We start from the raw sequence: 23,719 nt of genomic DNA, 5'->3' as shown, positions 1-23,719 counted from the left end.
AAAGACAGCTTTCTATATCAGTGGAGGGGCATATGAGTATGTGTTTGCTGATACCACTTTGTCAATTGGTGCCCACATGAATAAATACAAAAATTGCCTTTAGCTAGTTGTATTTTTCGTTTGGGCTATTTTTTCCACATTTCTAAAATTAACTCTTAGGGCCTTGGTTACGTCCCTGAAACCAGTTGTTAGAATTTAAAAACTTACTTTAGTAAGGACAAAAAAGTGTTTAAGTGTTTTTTATCTTTCCAGTTTAGAGCAATAATAGATAAACCATGGGAGCAAGCTCAAGATCTTGACCTGAACTTACATGGAGATGTCATACTCCAGGTTAAGGGCTCTGTGTAAAGGGTATGGTGCTCATGCTACCAATGCAAAGCTTAGAAGGCTGTTGGCAGAGTATGAGCGCAATCATCCAGTGGATGAAAATGATTCCCATGAGGATCAAACAGGAAAGGATGATGCTGAGGAGGTGGTAGAGACCCCTATCTTAGAAGGAGAAGCTCTCTCAGAGGGTAAGCTTGCTTTAGAAAGAACGACCAGAAGGGCAGCTAAAAAGCTCAACTCCTGGCCATAGAGCAACAGAGAAAAGAGTTGGGCTTAGGACCCATCTCTGATGGCTGCAATTGTATAACTAGGTAAAGGAAGGAAATCTTTGACCCTAAAATCCCGAAAGGGATTATCCCCAAATACACAGTTGGTGATGATATCACAAAATTGTTTACTGCTTTTAAGAGAGCTTGGGTCCATAAAAAGGTAGCCAAGAAACATTGAGTCTGTCTCCTTTGGGAACTGTTTTCTGGTAAATGCAAGGATAGACACCTGATATTGAACAAGACAGATGCAGATTATTGTCCTGGGTTGATTCTGTAGACTTTTCAGTTAAGACACTAGGTGGCTGGTTGAAAGGTAACAATGTAAATTACTACAATGGGCTTTACAATTTAATTATGAAAGAGGATCTGTTGAGTAATTCTTATCAAGAGAAGTTCCATTAGTTTCTGGTAGTGGTTGGTCTACTTTCTCCTTAAGAGCTGGGGCAGACGGCAGACCACTGGGTCAAAGCAAGGGTGACCAAAATGACCACTGGTGGGGGTGACTAAAAGAAAGAGGCCAAAAAGACCCCCGAGGGAAAGATGGTGACTGGAAAGATAATAACAAACTATCTTCTAAAGGCCCCCAAAAATCTGTTCATGAGGATGACCCAAAACTCTTCACAGTCTATGGGTAGGTACCAGGGTAAGAACTGTGATCCCAAAAAATGATTGGTGTCATGACTGTCAGGCCATGCAAAGGAGCTCACTAAGGTAACTCTATTCACAAAGGTTGGGGTGGATTTAGCTACCCTGGCTGTCTGGCCCAGCAATCTGGAGCAATACAGACAACAGCCACATATTAATGGGGCTAGAGTTCAAGCTCTGAGAGAAACTGGTGCCAGTGTCACTGGTGTCCTCAAACTAGTACTTGCCTGGGGAGACCTATACAGTCCTCAATGCTAATAATCAGGCTAAGGTACATCCAATTGTGTTGGTGTCTTTGAAGTGGGGAGAGATTGCTACCCACAAAAGGGTGGTGGTACCTTTTGAAATTCCTGTACTGTGCCGGCTTGGCAATGATCTGGAATCCTCGGCATGGGCTGAGGTAGAAATAAAAACCCATGCAACCATGCTGGTATAACTGAGTAGGTGTGTGTAAAACCAAGAGGGCAGGGTGAAAAAGAAGAGTTGGAGCCTGAAATTATGGCCCTGCATTCCAAGAGAAAGGGTAAGAAGTCTGGTTGACCAGCTTCTAAACAGAACCCATACAAGGTCCGCTCTCCTCAGAGAGAAGGCCTGTGAGCCTCAGATGGAGCTGAGCCCCAGGAGCTTGGGTCGTACATAGGAGTGCTCTTGGGCACAGGGGCACCCTCTAGGGAATATCTGTGCCAGAGGCAGAGGGCCTGGACCACTTCAGAAAGCCTGAGAGAGTAAACTGCTGATCAGGAAAAGGGAGATGTCAGTGGCCCCCACAGGACCTATTGGGAGGAGGCACTCCTTTACACTGGGGCCACGGACCCCAAACCTGGTGCTACGAGGAGAGTGGTAGTGCCTCAGCAGTTTAGAGAATGTCTACTCATATTGGTCCATGACATTCCCCTAGCTGGGCATCTATCTTTGCCAGACCAAAACATGGAGTAGGTTGGTGAAATAATGCTACTGGCTAGGTACATCCCAGAAGGTGAAAGAGTTTTGGAACTCCTGTGCATCCTTTCGAGTCAGTGGCAAGACAGTTACCCACCTAAAGGCACTCTTAATTCCACTTCCAGTCATTGGGGTTCCATTTGAAAGGATAGGGATTCACATTATCAACCCCTCTAACCCTCAAACTGCATCAGGAAATAGCTTCATTCTCGTAGTAGTGAATCATGCTACCAGGTATCCTGAAGCTATATTCCTTAGAACTACCACTGTCCCAGCAGGGGCTCGGGCTCTTCTTGGTATCTTTATCATAGTGGGTTTTTGTAAGGAGGTGGTATTAGACAGAGCTACAACCTGTATTCTGCTACCTAAAACATATAAGATCTGAATGTGGAGTGACCTACAAGTTCATTACCCCCATCATTTGCAAACCAATGGGCTTGTTGAAAGGTTCAACAAGACCATGAAAGGTATGATTGGTGGACTCCTTGAAAAACTCAGAAGGAGATGGGATGTCTTTTTCCCATGCCTGTTCTTTGCCTACATAGAGGTGCTACAGATAGAGTAGGGTTTTCCCCCTTTGAACTTCTGTTTGGTCATCCTGTAAGGGACCATTGTGTCTTGTGAGGGAAGGATTGGAGAAGCCTCTCAAAGAGCCCAAAAATTGGATATTGTGGATTATGTGCTTGGCCTTCGTTCCAGAATGGTTGAGTACATGAAAAATGCAAACAAAGCCCTTGAGGCCAGCCATGAGCATCAGAAGCTCTGGTATGACCAGAAGGCAGCTATGGGCAGGGCAGAAGCCTGCGGCTCCTATGGCCCTCCAGGACACATGAACTGGACTCTACCCTATCCTTGAGAAAAAAGTGGAGTTCACCTACATGGTGGATCTTGGCACATGCAGGAACCCCAGGAGGGTCATCCACTCCAACACGAGGGCACTCCACAGCACCTGCAACTGACATCAGGAATTACCATAATCCTGAACTTTGGCATCTCTTATTTGGTGGCATCAACTGTGTGGCAGAAATCGTGTTTGAACAACCCCATTCATTGACGAATCGACCGATGCACATCTTTGGCGCACCCGCAACCGGTCACAGACATTTCCACATGTCCCTGCATTTAAAGTCCCTGGGCAAGGTAATTGATAACTGCCTGTTCCACTCGGGTCCTGGGACCGAAAAGACTTCTGCTTTAAAAAGTAGAAATCAAATCCAACCCCAAGTGCCCATTGGCACAATACCATGTGCTTTTGCTCCCAACTGCGACAGTCTTTGATTGATGGTCCTGCCCATCAATCTATTTCCCAATTGCCTGCAATAATAAATTATTTGATGGTGAAGCTGGTTACTGCTTTGTATTCTATTTTGACCATCACTGTAAATATTTGATGGTGTTTTTGCATTTTCTGCTGCAACTGCTTTCTACTGCATTTTCGAAACGCACTTGCGTAATTATACTGATTTTGGTGCCAAAAATGTGTATACAGATACTTGTTACTTTTTCAAATTAGTCTCAGATATTATTCTTTGTTTTTTAAAACACTTTTTAGTAAAGATAAGACTTGCAGTTTTGACATGTATATTAAGTACGGTGGTATGATTACAGTTTCCAATACTTTATCAACAGCGTAGACATATCAAACATTCAGTAGACATTGCATATTGTACAATACATAAAGAGTTTTTGCATTACTCGTCCTCGTCTGAGACTGGATCCATTGCTGGGGTGGTGCATATTCCTCCTCTAAAGGTGTTCCATTTACCCCACATTCTCTCCCATTTTTTAGGGGATCCTCTGTGGACGTATGTAGCTTTTTTGTCCGCCATGGTCATGTCCAAATCTCTAAACCAATCTTCAAGAACTGGGGCAACCACCGCCCCAAATGTCTGGCTATATTTTGTTTTGCTATCTCATACCAAGTGTTGCCCAAGCCTGGGCTGCGTGGTTCATGTCTGTTGGTTCCCAAATATTCAGGAGACATCATTTGGGCTCAGGTGGGACCGGGTTGGTGCTTACCTCAGTGATGGTATTCATTACTGCTGTCCAGTAAAGTTGTTTAACCGGGCATTCCCAAAGTGTGTGGTAAAAGGTGCCTATGTCACAACATTCAAGTATGCAGTGCTGATCGGTAATTTTCCCTATTATGCATAACGTCACTCTAGTAAAGTAAGTCCTATGTAGCACTTTAAGTTGTATGAGGTGTAACCTAGAGGAAACCGCCACTACCCTGGGAGATTCCATTGCCTCCTGCCAGTCAGTATCATCCAGCTCACCCACCTCATTCTGCCATTTTACCCGGAGCTTTTGCATACGGTCTGGCTGATTGTTGACAATCTTCCGGTATGTGAGAGAGATCACTCTTTTGTCCATGTAGTCCGTTAGTAGTCTGTCTTCTAAGGGAGAGGCCTCGGGAAGGTGGGCAAACTTGACGACTTTACCTCCCTTCCAGAGGTCGCCCAGTCGAGAGATCCCTATTACATGAATCAATGAATGAAAACACATTTATAAAGCACGTGGTTACCCGGAGGCATCCCAGCGCTAGGGCAGAGACTGCGCTGAGCTGTGGCAGATCAGTTTTCTGAACTCTTTACTCTTGCCCAATGTGCCCAGTTTGCCAGTATCTCATAGTGGGGTTTGTTGTGTCAGTTTGTCTGTCCATCCCAGATGTCTTGTCACAGTATGCCACACGTGGACCATAGGTGCAGTCGGCCCCAGAAGGTCTGAGTTCGCTTTTTATTATAGAGCACTCGATTAATCCCTCCCGCTCCCAAGGCATGTCTATCTAGTTGATACGCAGGGTCGGTATGGGGCGAGTGGACCCATTGATTAATTACTACTAATTGTATAGCCCAGTACTAGGTCTGGACATTGGGAAGTGCAATACCGCCATCATACCAATTCTTAACCAGTTTTGCCGCAGCTATCCTGGCAGGCTTTCCATCCCATAGGAGATTATTGACCTCTGCATCTATTGCTTTGAAATATGACGTAGGGAAGGGTGTGTTATGGAGGGCATAGACAAATCTGGGTAGCGTCATCATTTTAAAAGTGCCTCTCTACCCAGTAGGGTGAGTGGCAATGATTTCCGATGTTTAGCATCTCGTCTCTGCAGCAGCTCCTGAAGGTTGTGCGCTAGGAAGTCGCCCGGGTTGGACGTAACATGAATCCCTAAGTATTTGAAGCTGTCCATTACTACTTTCACTGTGCAGTTCTTTGGCAACACTAGATAGGGCCCATGCAAAATATACAGCACAGACTTCCCCCAGTTGATAGTGTACCCAGTGACTTTACATATGTTTAGTAATCTATGAATGGAGTGCATAGGGGATGCTATATATACCAGAATGTCATCTGCGTGGAGGGATATGCAGTCTTCCCATCCCTCTGTCCAGCAAATGCCACGGAATATTGGGTCTCTTCTTATCCAAGCAGCCAATGGTTCCAGGAACAGCTCAAAAAGGAGTGGCGACAGCAGGCAGCCTTGCCGCGTTACGCGTCCCAAGGAGAATTCACATGAGATATGTCCGTTAACTACCACATGTACAAGAGGGTTAGCGTATAGCAGGCGGTTCCAGGAGCAGAATTTTGGCCCAAACCCCAGACGTTGAAGGGCTGCAAAGAGGAATGGTCATTCGACAGAGTCGAAGGCCATCCTTGCATCAAGGGACAGTATGGCGGCATCCTCCCATATGGTGTGTTTGTGGCCTAAGACGTTATGTAGGCGTCTGATATTTAGGGCTGTGTTTCATCCCGGCATTGATCTGGGTGGACTAATTTAGAAAGGTAGGGGGTCAGTCGGTGAGCTAACATTTTGGCTAGTATTTTGGCTTCCGCGTTAATCAGCAAGATAGGCCGGTAGGAGGTGCAGTCATAAGGTGGTTTGCCCGGTTTATTGATGTCTACTATAGTAGCAATGCGTTGGTCTGTGGGAAGTTCCCCCTGGGCCAGGCTCACCTCATACATCTTTAATAGATGAGGGGTCAATTTACCAGCTGCTCGCTTGTATAGTTCTAATGGTATGCCGTTCGGACCCATAGCTTTCCCCGACTGTATCTTGTCAATGGCCAGTGTTAGTTTGTCCGCTGTAGAGTCAGAATCCAGTATTTGGGCCTCGTCCTTTGTGAGTGTTGGCAAGCATATGTCCCTTAGGAATGCCAATGTATCGTGCACTACAGTTGTGGGCACGTACAAGCATACAAAGTGTGTCGCTAATGCGTCTACTATCTCTTGCGGGTCTGATGTTGAGTTGCCATCTCCTATTCCGAGCTCTGCCACCCTTCTGTCCGCCTGTACTCCTTTGGCATAGCCAGTCGAGAAGTTTTCCTGCTTTGTCCCCGGTCTGGTAGATAATAGACACTACAAGACCTGGAGATATCAAGCACTATATCACAATACATGGGATTGGGAGAGGGGCAATATAAACAATTATTATACCCTCAGAAGTAGTTCATGTCATGAACTATCAATACCAACCCAAGTGCTTCCAAATTTAACATTTAAAACAACCCGTCATGTGCAGAACAATCCAACAAAAGCATAAGTCAGAAAAAATGTGTGAAGAATGAGAAAGCATCTCACGTGCGCAACACCAGAGGAGCTGCTGGCTGGTACTCGCCAGTGTGCTCACGAGTTTCTCATCATCGATGACTTTCTCATGAAAAGAGTGTAAAAGGAATTGTGTAAAAGAATTTATACACCAAGGGAGGTATATTAGGCAGCCCAAAAAACCAAAAGAAAAATTCTCGGTCTGGTAGAACCTGTGTTGGTGTCAGATCTGTATCTCCAACTAGTGTGAAACCGCACAGGAGCAGAATGATGCTAAGTACCAATGCCCTTCTCAGAACTTCCCTGCTAGGTATTTAAGATTCCATCGCAAGTAAGTCCTAAGGGGGAAAGGGGTTGGGACAGAGAAGAGACAGCTCCAAAACTCCGCCAATTCTGCTTAGTCTTCATATTACTCTCCTTCGTGTGGCTAAAACATTTACATTAGTCAAAAACGGTCCTTCACCTTAAACTTACTTTATTTTTAAGCTATAGATTACTTATCTTACCAGGAAAGTGTTTTGGGCTTGCTGCTCTTCTTACTTCTCATGTGTTTATTAACTAAATATTTAGAGAAGCCTTCACTCTGTTCTCTCGCTTTCTTTTCTTTTGCAGGTTTCCTCTGCTCCTGATTCTGCACTGTAGTGAGGTAAGAAAGACATGGTGAGTATAATTCCTTACTATCTATTAAATGTACGTGGTTCTATTACTCCTCTCTTCCTTGCCTACTCACAGAAAGAGAACTAAGTGAAGCCTTGTATGAAGTCACTGGATGATAGTTTCTCTGGTCTTCTGATAATTCTGCCGGGCCTATGTTTATAGCAATATCTATCTCTACTGCCAATTTAGAATGAGCTGTTTATATCATTTAATTTAGGTCTGCAGGAGATGCGGCGAGAAACGGTGGTGCCTAAGATTTTATGTAAATTCTTTTAGCTGCACTAGATTCTAGATTCTCGATTCTGAGCATTTAACTTTATGCCCGAGTCTTAGGGGAAGCACTTGATTTATTACGCGGCTGAAATGACGAGAGCACGCGTTTGATATACTCTCCCCAATGGCCTCGACAAGCATAAGAGAAGTGCTGCCGTTCGAAATTCCTTTATTGTTTCCAAAGTTCAATCTTAGCGCGGCCCCGGGAAACTTCCGACCCGGCGCGCAAGGCTAAGAGGGTACTTGCTATTAACGCGGCACGCAAGCGAAGTGCACACGTTTAAGTTTTAATTTAATTGTTGGTTTATTTACTTTGAACGCGGTCCTCGGAAGGCTCCGACTGACGCGCTCGAAATACTAGTCTTCAATCCTGTTTAAACGCGGCACAAGCATTTTAAGTGCCCGCGTTCCAAGTTTATTCGTAGTTGCTTCCTTGAACGCTAATTTCGGAAATTCTCCTGACAGACGCGGCGTGAAGAAAAAGGTCACGCCGCGCCTGACAGAACCTGTGGCTGCCCTTGAATGGCTGTATAAAGGCTAATCTGAATGCTCCTGAAAAAAAACTGAAACTATTTGAGCATTCGCTATTTGTCTCTAATCGAATGTCAACCTTTAAATTAATTTGGTAACGACTGAATAATTGTTCACACAATTATCGATTATGTAAGCTAATTAAACAATGCTAACCTGGTTCTGAGAATGTATGTTGACCGGCGAATCTAACCCGATAATACCACTTCTACCCCGACTAACTTCCACGGCGCCTTGGCAACAGGTGCTCTTCCAATGAATTATTCAGTGAAGTGCGCAGTAGAATGTTGAAGCACACTTCTCAGACAGTCACTACCTAGAAAACTAGACTGCTAAACAGCAGTATGCTGTTGCAGTGTCAGGATGTTGGCAGCCATATTGGAATTTCTGCGATGCCCACTAGCACTCCAGCTAAAGGGATTACCTGCTCCTTGATGAGTTTGTAGTGAGAAAATAGTAGCCACGGTGGAGGTAAAGGGAGGAAACCTCCTGTGATTCCTGACAGTACCCCCTCCCAACGGGGTTTCCTCCTGTCGGGGTTTGGTAGGGAATTTGGCATGGAATGCTTTAATTAATCATGGGGCATGAACATCAGTACTCTTTTCCCAGGAACGTTCATCCGGACCATGACCCTTCCAATCAATGAGATAAAAGAGTTCATCACGGATGAATTTTGAATGTAAAATCCGTTTGACTTCATGCTCAGCCTCACCATTCAGGATGAAAGGATCAGGAGGGGAAGACCTACACAAACCCGAGTGAATTGGTTTTAGGAGAGAGACATGAAAGACCGGATGAAATTTGGTGGAACCAGGGAGAGATAATCGATAAGTGACTGGATTAATGACCTTCTCATTTGGATAACGAGGCTGGAATTTACGTGGACCCTTGAGTCTAAGATTTTTTGTACAGAACCAGACTAAATCTCCCACATGAAGCTCAGGTGCCTTTTTACGTTTTCGATCAGCGAAGTGTTTGTAACGAGCCTTCGCTTTTGTCAAATTCTAGGTTACAGTGTGGTGGATCCTAGTAAACTGTTGGGCAATATCATCAACAGCAGGAATGTAAGCATTGTCAAAATTAACATGGGAATTAGGATGTCTGCCTGAATTTATAAAGAAAGGTGAATAACCTGTGGAGACATTGAGGGCGTTATTGTAGGCATACTCAGCAGTCCATAAATGGTCAGGCCAGTCACCCTCCTCGTCTAACAAATATAACCTGAGGCAGAGGTCTTCAAACTTTTTTACTCTGAGCCCCCCCTAAGCAAAATGTTTTGAGGTCAGGCCCCCCTCCAAAACTTCATGACAAGGATTGGGGGAGCGGGAGGGACATGGCTGCATGCAGGAAGCGAGGTTTATGAGATGATTTCAGGAATACTTTTTCTATAGCTTATGAACTGCACCGAATATGAGACTTATAAAACAGCAAATGCATCAAACAAAAACAGATATCCCAAACAAACTGCTCCCCATAATTGGGGTTTTGTGAGCCCCTCACACTGTTTGACCCCAATGCAACTATACCTGCTGCATTAATGATAACTGCAGTCCTGAGTAGCAAGCTATCTCCTTTGCCTTTTTTACCTCTTCCCCTCCATGATGGATCATCACCTCTGTCCTAATGCTTGAAAGGACAATAAGCTCTGATGCCCCTTTTTTTAAAGGTAGACGGTCATAATTGTGATGCAGTGGGCCCCCCAAAATCCATGGGCCCCAGTCCTGCTGCATCTGCTCCTTTATGATAACCAGCAGTGGCCACTTACACACTTGGCAGCAGAACCAGCTTCACTAATGAATGTCCCTTTTAAAAAAACAAAAACACTTATATTGTCCCCTTCTTTGGGGTATCTCGCTGAAGAAGCGGTCTCAGACCATTTGTAAACATAAAAATGAGTATGCATACAGTGCTCCCTATTCTGGGCCTTCTCTTTGACAATATCTATGAATCTTGCTCCTTTCCTCTGTCTCCTAGACCAGTACTGTGAGGCCCCAGGGGTCAAGAGGATTAGGGCTCTGCATCTGATTGCAACCCTGCTGGCCTTCTACCTGCTAACCCATGGACTCAGCTTTCACACAAAAAACTGCCCCGGAATGGTTAATACTGACTTTGAGATGCCTCTGCCTGAAATTGAAGTGCGGGTGGTAGTGCAGAAAGTTAAAAAAGAAACCATGGAATTATGAGTTTCTGCAGCAGCGTTTTCCACATAATTATCAGTGTATTGCATGTGCTACATAATCTGCAGATTTCAACAACAAAAAAATTGATTCTAGCTCAAACGGAACAAAAGTTACTTAAAGCGTGACAAAGTGTTCCGGAGCAGTGGAAGGCCCTTTGCAAAGATTGACTGGTAATCTTGTGGTTGCTTACTGCTGTATTTGGGTTCTACACTGGTACTAATGAGGTGAAATATTTCCCCTGACAGTGTTACCCTGAGTTAAAATGACAAAATAATGAAGTAATGCTAACCACAAAATGTGGCGCATTGTGCCGCATAATTTACCTTTTCTTGCTGCATAATTTAGTCAAACCTGCCGCATAATGTTGTCCTTTTCTGCTGAATAATTCCAGTGGATCTGCTTAAAGCTTTATGGTGGCAAAGATCTATTCTTTTTAAGATGTAATGTAAAGGAGTTATCAGCTGGGATCTTTATTAGTGGAGACACTTACAAAAATGTCTGCATTTGATACAGTTTGATTACTTATTACTAAAAAGTATGTTTTGTAAGAACTTGTTTTATCTCAATCACTGCATCATGTTGCCGCTGCCTAGCTTAGAGTATGTAAATACTGTTTTAAAATAATGACTTGCATGTTCACAGTGCTTTCTGCCACAGGCTGGGACCTCATACCACTATATACAGGGCCATTGGAATTATGCGGCAGGAGAAGACCAAATTATGCAGCATGGTTGACTAGATTCTGCAGCAAGCAAAGGCAAATTATGCTGCATATTTTGTGATAGCATTACTGCACTATTTTGCTACTTTTACAATTGTTAACATTGTCCTGGCCTTTATTGCCCCTCATATGTACCACATTAACACCCAAATATAGCAGTAAAATACAGAAAGGTGACCAGTCAACATTTAGAAAGGGCCTTCCACTGTGAGGTAACGTGTTGCTGCATTTTTCAATCTGCAAATTATACAGCAGATGATGGATTGTGTGGCAAATGCGGGAAAACCATAACTATGCGCTGTGAGTGCAGGGTGAGAATGAGGAGTGACTTGTCTGAATGCAGGGTGAATTCCCAGACACTTGAAGTTAATCAACATTTTATTGACGGGCGTAGGGTTTCAGATACAAGTTAAACTATTGCTACTATGGAATTAAATCAGGGAATCGAGGGTGAAGGAAATAAATAATGTGCTGATCCTGCAACAAACTTCCAGTCTTATGATTAGGGTTGCCAGCTCATTATTTTGATGTAGCAGACGGTACAAAAATAAACAGTCACCTAAAGCCCTATTTTCAGCACTTATCTGTGCATACTTCGAAAAGCAAATATAAAGCACTTTTAAATGTGTTCTAGGGCTACCTGAATGTTTCATGACTGAAAATAAAAGGAACAGACAGAAAGTCAAATTACAAATGAATACATACTTTTTTATTTAAGAACCTATTTAGTGTCAAAGCAAGGTCTTTGCAGGCTCTTTAAACATACATGGCTGGCATTTTTTCTATTGGCAACCCTTTTTTATATAAATTTTCATGAAATGCATTTTCACACTACAGCAGTACATGTAAAATACAAATGTAAGGAGGAATAGGCAGAGCCGGCGCCCAGGGGGTACTGGAAAAAGAAAAAAAAAACAGCCTCCGTAACCAGTTTCCAAAGGTATGCAAATGGTCTTTAAAGACCTGTGAAAAACCAGGGCGTGCTGGAGTCTTAATAAGACTCCAGACACTGCCCAGCCGATCCCCAAGCAGCACACCCACTGACATCTGGCCTCACGGCACTCTGAAGGCTTCGGAGTAAATGAAGACAGCCTGGAAATGCAGCAAATAAACATCACTGCACTTCCAGGCGTCTTCATTTACATGTGCTTGCAGAGGCCTTCGCGCCCCCCTGGGAACCCATTAACGTCCCCCCAGGGGGGCGCGCCCCACAGTTTGAAGAACTGTGACCTAAGGTGTTGTTCTAGTTCTTGATTAATGCGTTCAGTCTGACCATAGGTTTCTGGGTGAAAGCTAGTAGAGTAACGATGGTCAATATGAAGGCCTTTGATATAAGCCTTCCAAAATCGTGATAGAAACTGGGAGCCCCTGTCTGAAATGAGTACCTTAGGGATCCCATGAAGGCGAATTATGTGTTGATTGAAAAGTTGTGACAGTTGCTTGGAAGTGGGTGTACCCTTGAAGGGAACAAAGTGTGCCATTTTACTAAAGGTGTCAGCAACTACCAGGATGGTGTCATAGCCATGGGATGAAGGTAGATCAATAATCAAATCAAGGGAAACCGTGTGCCAAGGATATGGGGGAGTAGGCATGGGTTGTAAAAGACCTTTTGGGGCCTGCCTTTCTGATTTACCCCATGCACAGAGTTCACAGCTTAAAACATATTGAAATAGCATCACGGCACATGAATGGCCACCAAAAAATTTGTTTGAGTAAATCTTCGGTTTTTAAAAACCCCTTGTGACCAGCCAGAGGGTTATCATGACATTCCTGCATTGCTTTTAACTGAAGTTCCTTGGTGGGTAAATACAGAGTGGAACGTTGGTAAGGAAGGCCATTGCGGATGGATCGTTGTTGATCTTCTGTGGCCCAAGTCTCCATATCCAGGTCCGACAGTGAATTGCGAACAAGCTGCTCAAAAGGTTCCACAGAAATTATTCCGATGAATTTTTCTTCGGGTATGATTTGTTGATTTTCAATGACTGGAGTTTGATTTTCGGTATCTAATCTAGAAAGAACATCAGCTTTCGCGTTTTTAGATCCGGGACGAAAGGTGATAACAAAGTCAAATTCCGCGAAGTACAAAGACCAACGCAACTGGCGTGGCGTGAGAGTACGAGCAGAAACTTTAGGTTGCGGTGGTCTGTAAACACCGTTACAGTGTGTTTAGCCCCCATTAAGTAATGCCTCCAATCCTTGAAGGCGTCCTTAGTAGCCAGGAGTTCTTTTTCTGTAATTGTATAGTTGCATTCCGCAGGGTTGAGTTTGCGTGACCGAAAAGCCACCGGATGCAACTGTCCCGTGTCTTTGTGCCTCTGAGAGAGTATTCCTCCGATGGCTAAGTCTGAAGCGTCTGTTTCCAAATAGAAGGGCCCCAGAGGGATCCGCATGGAGTAATACTGGTGCTGTGATGAAACTGTTCTTCATCAACTGGAAGGCCTGTTCCGCCTATTCGGCCCATTGGAACGGAACGCCTTTCTTCAGGAGACGAGTCAGAGACAATTTTTTAGAAGAGAACACATGAATGAAACGTCTGTAAAAATTGGAGAATCCGATAAAACTTTGAACTTCTTTGATACAAGTAGGAGATTTCCAGTCAGTTATTGCCCTCACCTTCTGTGCATCCATTTGAACTCCATTAGGTGATAACACAAAGCCTAGAAATTCCACTGTATCGGTGTTGAATAGACATTTCTCCAATTGTACGTATAGGGAGTTCTCTCGTAGACGTTGTAAAACTGCTCTGACCTGGTCGTGATGTTCTTCAGTTGTATTTGAATAAATCAGGATGTCATCGATGTAAACTACAGCACACCGATCAATGATTTCACTTAAAACATCGTTGATGAAATACTGGAAGGCTGCGGGTGCGTTACAAAGACCATACGGCATTACTAAGTACTCGTAAAGCCCGAATTTGGTCCTGAACGCGGTCTTCCACTCGTCGCCTTCTCGAAGTCTAATGAGATGGTACGCTCCTCGTAGATCTAGGCGAGTGTAGATTTTTGCTTCCTTCACTTGATCAATCAGCACTGATATGAGAGGTAATGGGTATCGATTTTTGACAGTTATCCTATTAATTGCCCTAAAGTCAATGCAAGTCCTGAGATCCCCCCCTTTCTTAGGAACAAAAAAAAAGGGGGGAAGAGACTGGGGACTGAGACGGTCTAATAAATCCATTCTCTAGATTCTTCGTTAGATATTCCTTCAAGTGGATATTTTCCTTCTCAGTTAAGGCGTAAACTCTGCTGCAGGGTTGGTTAGCACCAGGCTCCAGGTCCATTTTGCAGTCATAGGGCCTATGGGGGATCACTGACTAAATATCGAAGGTCAAAATATCAACCTACAAAAATATTGGAACAAAAATATCGATGTCAAGAATATCGACATCCTATCTACAACATGGTAAGTACAAAAATATCGATAATTAAATATCGATGTCAAAAATATCGTTAGTACAAAATATAGTTTTTTTAGTTTAAAAATATATGTAAAATAAACCAAATAATACTTATAAATAAAATAAACATATTTAAATATATTTTATAATATTTAAAATTAATAATTAATATATATAATTTAATAAAAACATTAATTAAACATATACATATATTATATAATATATAATATATATACTTACTTAATAATTAGATTTAATTATTATTTTAGTAACGTATAAATTATTAATTTTGTAAAAAAATTACCAATACATCTATACACATAAAACAATAACATTAATACATATTAAATAATTACATATAGAAAATAAAAAAAAATATTTTTAATTTGAATATTTTTTATTATTAATGATATATTATATTAGCTGAAATAATATAAAACATATTAAATATCAGAGAAAATAAAACTACTACTCCAACTCAAACAAAAAAAACAGTAAGGAAAATGTTGGATAGCGTAGGGCTAAAAATTACTATTTCCACTACAGGGAGTGTAACAGTAGGGAAAGTGTTGGATAGCATAGGGGTAAAAAATACTATTCCAACTCCAGAGAGTGCAACAGTAGGGAAAGCGCTGGATAGCGTAGGGGTAAAAATTACTATTCCAACTCCAAAGAGTGCAACAGTAGGGAAAGCGTTGGATAGCGTAGGGGTAAAAATTACTATTCCAACTCCAGAGAGTGCAACAGTAGGGAAAGTGTTGGATAGCGTAAGGGTAAAAATTACTATTCCCACTCCAGAGAGGGCAACAGTAGGGAAAGCATTGGATAGCGTAGGGGAAAAAATTACTATTCCAACTCCAGAGAATGCAACAGTAGGGAAACCAGTGGATAGCATAGGGGTAAAAATTACTATTCCCACTCCAGTGAGTCCAACAGTAGGGAAAGCGTTGGATAGCGTAGGGGAAAAATTACTATTCCCACTCCAGTGACTGCAACAGTAGGGAAAACGCTGGATAGCGTAGGAGTAAAAATTACTATTCCCACTCCAGTGAGTGCAACAGTAGGGAAAGCATTGCATAGCGTAGGGGTAAAAATTACCATTCCCACTCCAGAGAGTGCAATAGTAGGGAAAGCACTGGATAGCGTAGGGGTACAAATTACTATTCCCACTCCAATAAGTGAAACAGTAGGAAAAGCGCTGGATAGCGTAGGGGTAAAAATTACTATTCCCACTCCAGAGAGTGCAAAAGTAGGGAAAGCGCTGGATAGCGTAGGGGTAAAAATTACTATTCCCCCTCCAGATAGTGAAACAGTTGGGAAAGCACTGGATAGCGTAGGGGTTCAATAAACATAATAACCAATTAAATAATTTGTTATTTATAAATTGCATATTAATAATTACTTTACAAAATAATTATTAATAACTACAAATAATTTAAACTAAATATTTTAATAAATAACATTAAATTACATCCCACACAATTCCCCCTTTAACACACAACACACTACACAAACACAATAAATGTAACTATCAATTTATCTATTATTTACAATTAATAATACATACTTTATAATTAATATAGTTATTAATTTACTAGTTAATACATATTAACTACCAAATTACAATTAATCAAAAATTAATTATTAATTAACAATACATTAATTAACAATAACAACAAATAAAATGAAATAATAAATTATTTATATTTACTATATTTAACTAAATAATAACAATTAATTACCAATTAATAATTAATTAACAATTAATTAATAATAAATACAAATAAAAAAACAATATCATTAATTATTTTAATTTAATTACATCCCACCCTATTCCCCTATAAACCCACTACACATATAAATTCACATAATTAATTTAATTATCAATTAATCACTTAATAAAAATAAATCACCAATTAATTATTAATTAACAATAAATATATTAACAATCACAATAAATAAATATTAATAATAAACTAATTATAACTAATATAATTAACCAACTAATAAAATTAATTTACAATTAATAATTAATTAACAATTAATTAATCATAAACACCAATTAAACAAAACATATTAATTCATTAATTATAATTAAATTACTTCCCACCGTATTCCCCTATAAACCCACAACCCGCTCTGATACTAAAACGCTAAATTTACTTTAAAATAATTATTAATCTCTAAACATTTATTTTTAAATGTATTAAAATACATTACAATAATCTTTAACATGCAAATAAAATACATATAAATATCGATATTATTGACATCGATATTTTTGCTTACGATATTACTTACATCGATATTAAGTACTTCGATATTATTTACATCGATATTACTTACCCTGGGGTCGATATTCTGTCCATCGATATTCTTGACTTCGATATTATGTCCCTACGATATTAAAAACTCGATATTATTGTAGGTCGATATTAAAAACTCGATATTTTGACTAACCACCGCCTAGGAGGAGGTAGTGTCTCAGCCTTGATCTCATCAAAAACATCTGCAAAATCTTGGTATGGTTCTGGTATCTCAGTTGTTTGAATCACACATACGGAACTGCCATTAGTGCATAACTGTGTAACCGCACCGGTTACTGTAGAATTTGCCAAATTTTCAAAACAATGTCTTGTACAATATTCTGAATTTAATTGAATTGTTCGGGCTCCCCAATCAATCAAGGGGTTGTGTTCAGTCAGCCATGGTAGTCCTAAAATTAGTTGGAATTGGGGGGCGTCTATTAAGTTAAACTGTAATGTCTCTTGATGTCCTTCTATTGTGGTCATGTGCACTAATTCTGTGTGACTAGTAATAGGTCCTGAAATTAACTCAGTACCATCCACTGCGCGAACCTTCTCGCTTTTCTCCTTTTTGACAGCTTGTAATCCAATTTGGCCAGCGAATTTGTGGTCGCAAAAGTTTCCTGTTGCTCCTGAATCAACCATGACGATTATTCCATTCAAAATTTTACCCCTGAATCTTAGTGTTACCGTCATTACCAAATGGGGTGAAGAGACTTGTAGTGTGTTTGCCAATTGGTGAGTTATTGGAGTTGTAGTTCCATTCGCATCCACAGGTCCAACTCCGCTTACCTGTGGTGCCTCTAGTTTCCCTTAACCTTTGTTGGCAACTTAGGTCTTTTTAAACAGTTCTCGACAAAATGCCCACTTCCGCCACAATACAAACACAGTTTTTTAATCTTCTTTTGTCCTTTTCCTCCTTAGAAAATGGACCTCTGACTACTCCAATTTGCATCGGATCTGTTCCTGAAGCATTTTCTGCTGTCCGTGTGGACTCAGCCTTGGCTCGGTCGAACCGAGGAATACTTGATCTAAACTCCCTCTTTCGTTCACCTTTCCGTTCACCTTGCCTATAGTCAATCTCTAATGTTAAATCCACCAATGCTGAGATGTCATTGGGACGGTTTGGAATTTGCGATAGAGCGTCCTTCAGTTCCTCTCGCAATCCCCTGTAAAATACTGCTGCTCTTTTATCTTCGGGCCAGTTGGTCTCTACTACTAGCTTGTTAAATTGGGCTAGGTAAGCCAGGAGTTCCCGGTTTCCCTGTTTTAGCTCTAACAATTCGTTGTCTGAAGCCTGAGATGCCGTTCTTCAGTCAAAAATTCGAAGAAATTCTTTTTTGAAATCATCCAAACTATATAATATTGGATCATCCTTGGTCACCAATGGCATGGCCCATGACGCGGCGTCTCCGCTAAGGTAGGATAGGATGAATGCCACTCTGGACTGAGCATCGGGGAAAATCGTGGGCGGCACATAAAATGGAGTGAACATTGAGTCAAAAAAATTTGGGCCTTTTGTCGGTCTCCATTAAATCGCTCTGGAGGGGCTAGAGGAATTACTGGGGATAAGGAATGGATGACTTGAGTGGGGGCCAAGGGCGAAGTACTAGAGTTGGGATTCTGGGTTCCGAAGGGTGTGGTACCTTGACTAATACCTTGAACTGAGGCTCCTGTCTTAAATGTTATGATCTCTTGTCTTAATACTTTATTTTCCTCTCTGACTGCCTCCAAATCCCTTTGTATATTACTCAAAATCTCACCTAATTTTTTCAGATCTAATCCTTCCGCCATTCTGCTCAGGTGCTTATACCAACGTGGGCACTTCACTCTGTCAGGTCTGTATCTCCAACTAGTGTGAGACCGCACAGGAGCAAAATGATGCTAAGTACCAATGCCCTTCTCAGAACTTCCCTGCTAGGTATTTAAGATTCCATCGCAAGTAAGTCCTAAGGGGGGAAAGGGGTTGGGACAGAGAAGAGACAGCTCCAAAACTCCGCCAATTCTGCTTAGTCTTCGTATTACTCTCCTTCGTGTGGCTAAAACATTTACAGTAGTCAATAATGGCCCTTCACCTTAAACTTACTTTATTTTTAAGCTATAGATTCCTTATCTTACCAGGAAGGTGTTTTGGGCTTGCTGCTCTTCTTACTTCTCATGTGTTTATTAACTAAATATTTAGAGAAGCCTTCACTCTGTTCTCTCGCTTTCTTTTCTTTTGCAGGTTTCCTCTGCTCCTGATTCTGCACTGTAGTGAGGTAAAAAAGACAAGGGGAGTATAATTCCTTACTATCTATTAAATGTACGTGGTTCTATTACTCCTCTCTTACTTGCCTACTCACAGAAAGAGAACTAAGTGAAGCCTGGTATGAAGTCGCTGGATGATAGTTTCTCTGGTCTTCTGTTAATTCTGCAGGGCCTATGTTTATAGCAATATCTATCTCTACTGCCAATTTACAATGAGCTGTTTATATAATTTAATTTAGGTCTGCACGAGATGCGGCGAGAAACTGTGGTGCCTAAGATTTCATGTAAATTCTTTTACCTGCACTAGATTCTCGATTCTGAGCATTTAACTATATGCCCGAGTCTTAGGGGAAGCACTTGATTTATTACGCGGCTGAAATTACGAGAGCACACGTTTGATATACTCTCCCCAATGGCCTCGACAAGCATAAGAGAAGTGCTGCCGTTCGAAACTCCTTTATTGTTTCCAAAGTTCAATCTTAGCGCGGTTCCGGGAAACTTCCGACCCGGCGCGCAAGGCTAAGAGGGTACTTGCTATTAACGCGGCACGCAAGCGAAGTGCACACGTTTAAGTTTTAATTTAATTGTTGATTTATTTACTTTGAACGCGGTCCTCGGAAGGCTCCGACTGACGCGCTCAAAATACTAGTCTTCAATCCTGTTTAAACGCGGCACAAGCATTTTAAGTGCCCGCGTTCCAAGTTTATTCGTAGTTGCGTCCTTGAACGCTAATTTCGGAAATTCTCCTGACAGACACGGCGTGAAGAAAAAGGTCACGCCTGCGCCTGACAGAATCTGTGGCTGCCCTTGAATGGCTGTATAAAGGCTAATCTGAATGCTCCTGAATAAAACTGAAACTATTTGAGCATTCGCTATTAGTCTCTAATCGAATGTCAACCTTTAAATTAATTTGGTAACGACTGAATAATTTCTCACAGAATTATCGATTATGTAAGCTAATTAAACAATGCTAACCTGGTTCTGAGAATGTATGTTGACCGGCGAATCTAACCCCGATAATACCGCTTCTACCCTGACTAGCTTCCACGACGCCTTGGTAACAGGTGCTCTTCCAGTGAATTCTTCAGTGAAGTGCGCAGTAGAATGTTGAAGCACACTTCTCAGACAGTCACTACCTAGAAGACTAGACTGCTAAACAGTGGTATGCTGTTGCAGTGTCAGGATGTTGGCAGCCATATTGGAATTTCTGCGATGCCAACTAGCACTCCAGCTAAAGGGATTACCTGCTCCTTGATGAGTTTGTAGTGAGAAAATAGTAGCCACGGTGGAGGTAAAAGGAGGAAACCTCCCGTGATTCCTGACAGTTGGACTGCTGTTGGTCAGGTTCTAGCGTCTGCCCATAAGTGTTCTTTATATTCTTGTTGTTTTGGGCGTAACCTATGGGTGGTAGTGTCTGATTGATCTTGAGCATGTAGTAGCTCCGATTGGTGCACCTCCTGTTCTAGGGCCTCTACTACTTTTTTCTGCTCTTTTTTGTGACTTGAAATGAGGGATATGGCTTGTCCCTGCATTTTCAGTGAAATAGTTCATTGTAGTGGTAAGCAATCCTTTTCTGATCTTGGGGTTATGTAGATAACCTGGATATATTGGGTACATATGATGTCGTGTGTAAATCTGTAGGGTGTAGTTCGCCGATACCAGGGAGTGGTCGGAGATTCCTCTGGGTAAATGCGACACTTCCCTGAACCTTCCTACACTATCTGTGGCCATGAGTATATAATCTATTCGTGAAAGACTATTGTGGGCCCCAAAGTGGTGAGTAAATTGACGTGTTTGCGGAAATTTAAACCGTCATGTGCCTATCAGGCTGTATGCATCTAGGAAATCCGCTAAGCTGAAGCGTGTGCGGTGTTGAGGCCTCGGGGGGGGGGGGTGTTTTTAAAGTGTCATCTAGTCTTGTACTAAGGTCACCCCTAATTAGCAGTTCTCCCTCTGGCAGTTCAATTAGAAATGTACCTAATGCTGGAAAAGCCAGTGAGTGTAATGCAGGGGGGATGTAAACCATTACTAAGTTGATTGTGCGGCCTTCCCATTTGCCAGAGATCACTGCAATTCAGCCTTGATCGTCCCTGAACGTATTGTTAACAAAGAAAGGAAATTGTTTTTTAATCAGGATTCCAACCCCACGGGAACCCAAAGTGAATTCTGAGTGTACCGCTAATTTAAATGCCCATCGATTTAACGCCTAACATGTCGATCTCACTAGGTGTGTTTCCTGTAGCATTGTTACTGCTGTTGCCTTCCGTTTAAGATATTGCAACACTAGCCCTCTCTTCACCTTATCCCTTAGGCGGTTGAAGTTCCAAGAGATGAGCGATAGTGATGGTGCTTGTGTGCAATGTGTCGTTGGTTTGTCAGAGGTAGTGGGTAAAGACTACAGCAATATTTGGGCCATGTCTGCGAGGTGGTGTCACCAGTGAGACTAGTGGAAACTGTACATGATCATGTGCAAGTCTTCAGAAAAAGCTAAATAAACAACGATAAACAATGCAAGAAAATGTGAACATTCCCTGTAAGATGCCCCTCCCTGCCTCCCTGCATGATGGACTTACAACTTCCCACCACCCCAACAGTGCAGTGTGCTTATGTTCCATTCCCAGTTACCTTTACAGGGAGAAGTCTCTCCATCAGTCCCCCCCAGATCGTCTCTTTGACGATTGTTTATCACATCAACAATTATTAAGCATATACAGATAGGCGAGCGTGCATTTACATTATTTGTTTAAGTGAGGTATTGACGGCCGCCCCATATGGGTGTTTCCAGTCCTGTAAATGTGTTATTAGTTACAGAGGCTTCTCAGTCCATTGAATGGAGGATTCTATTTTGCCGCTGATTCTAATCTCCCGGTGGTATTGTTGACCTTTTTCAGCATCTTTCTGGCGATTCTGCCTGTGCTGCTGTTGTTTCTTCAGTCCCAGGTTAGATCATTGCATTCGGTAGGTGGCGCAACTTTTCGTTCTTTTTCCCTGATGCTCCCACTTGTTGCTATCCTTCAAGCCATTCTTGTGCCTCCTCTGGTGCGGCAAGGAACCACACTTTCCCCTCCGCTTAAACCCTCAACCTTGGCAGAAACAGCATGGAGTATTTCAGTTCCCTATTTCTCAGTTCTTTTTGACCTCCAGAAAACTGCTGCTGTATAATCGGGAAATAAAGTGATCGTTTTGTTCTTGAAGCAGACTGGTGGGGCGGATCTCGCTGTTTGTAGAATAGGTCACAGTCCCTGAAATTGAAAATGCGGGCTAGGATTGGTATGGGCGTTGCTCTCCACCGAGAAATAACTCGATAGGCCTCTGGGTTGTAGGTATTGCTTGATGAGATCCTCAAGCAAGCGGTCAATTGCTTGCCTTCCCGCCCCTTCCAGCAGTCCAATTATTCTAACGTTGTCGCACCGGGACCGACCTTCATAGTCATCTAGTTTCTCAGCCATTACTTTGGTTTCCGCTTCCAGTAGGCGCACCTGACATTTAAGTTCTTTAGTCTTGCAACACAGGGTCTCTGTGGTGGTCTCGACATCCTTGACTCTTGCGCTCATGTTCTTAAAGTCCGCTCGAAGCAGGGAGAGTTCCACTTATATAGTGCTGATTCGGGAGTCAAGAGCAGTGTATACAATATTTAGGGTGGTGAGGATGTCTTTTAGTGTGACCTCGGACCCCTCCCCAGAGGCCGTACCCGATGTTTGCACAGTTGACTGTTCTATACTGTCCTGCTGAGCTTTAGTGTAGGCATATTTTTCTAGTTTATTCTGGGCCAGAAAGGACAGGTACTACTTTGAACTAAGCACAGTGTTAGAACTGGGGTCACCAATTCCGACGTGGTAACTTGGCGCGAGGCAGGAAGGCGCTCAAAGGCAATGTGTAAAGCGGTTGTGCAGCACTCACTCACCCGGACTCAGCAATGCGCACACAATGAAGGACACCACACCAAGTTGTTTCGTAAAACAAGATTCTTTATCTATTTCAAGTCATGGCGAATCAATGCATTGCAGGAATAAGGCAGGTAATTTCAAGGCAACACTAAGTTCATTCGAGTCAATAGATCTGTGAATCTCAAGATAACAATTAATTCATCTAGGTAAATAGAGCAGAAAATCTCAGGGCAACTTTGAATTCATTTCGGCACAAAACAGGCATAAATTAATTCGAGGGGATAGTACCAACAATCTCATGGCAACAGGTAATTCATTTTAGCCCCACAACAGAAGCAAATTCATTTAGGAACATCAGAGCGTGCATATCACATCTAAACATCCCCAAGGTAGAGAGGAAATAAATTCAACCTTCCTGAAATGTTATCAATCCAGGCGACATTACTTTTGGGGCCTCTTCAATGAGGCAACACTTATTGTACACAGACTCTGGTTCTTTCAGGCCCCAGAATCCCCTATGGTGTCCTCCATGTTGAAAGGGGAAGGCCTCCTTACTGTTCAAGGCTGTGCCCCTCACAGGTAGCAGTCGGGGCAGCCCACGTCAGTTCTGGCCAACAGGGGGGTTAACAGGCCACTGCTGCGTGTTTGAGGCCTCGCTTGAGGTGAGGGGTGGTCACGGGGCTTCCATCCCGTCCTAATCTAGCTCCTCGGCAGCCCCGCTATCAGTATGCAAATCCCCCCCCGTCCTGGGGTATGTTACCTGGGGTGACGGCCCTGGGTAGGCCCGCG

Source organism: Triturus cristatus, chromosome 5_2, assembly GCF_964204655.1.
Source record: "Triturus cristatus chromosome 5_2, aTriCri1.1, whole genome shotgun sequence".
In the NCBI taxonomy this organism is placed as follows: Eukaryota; Metazoa; Chordata; class Amphibia; order Caudata; family Salamandridae; genus Triturus; species Triturus cristatus.
The sequence above is the reverse complement of the archived record's forward strand: the minus strand, read 5'-3'. Positions refer to the sequence as shown.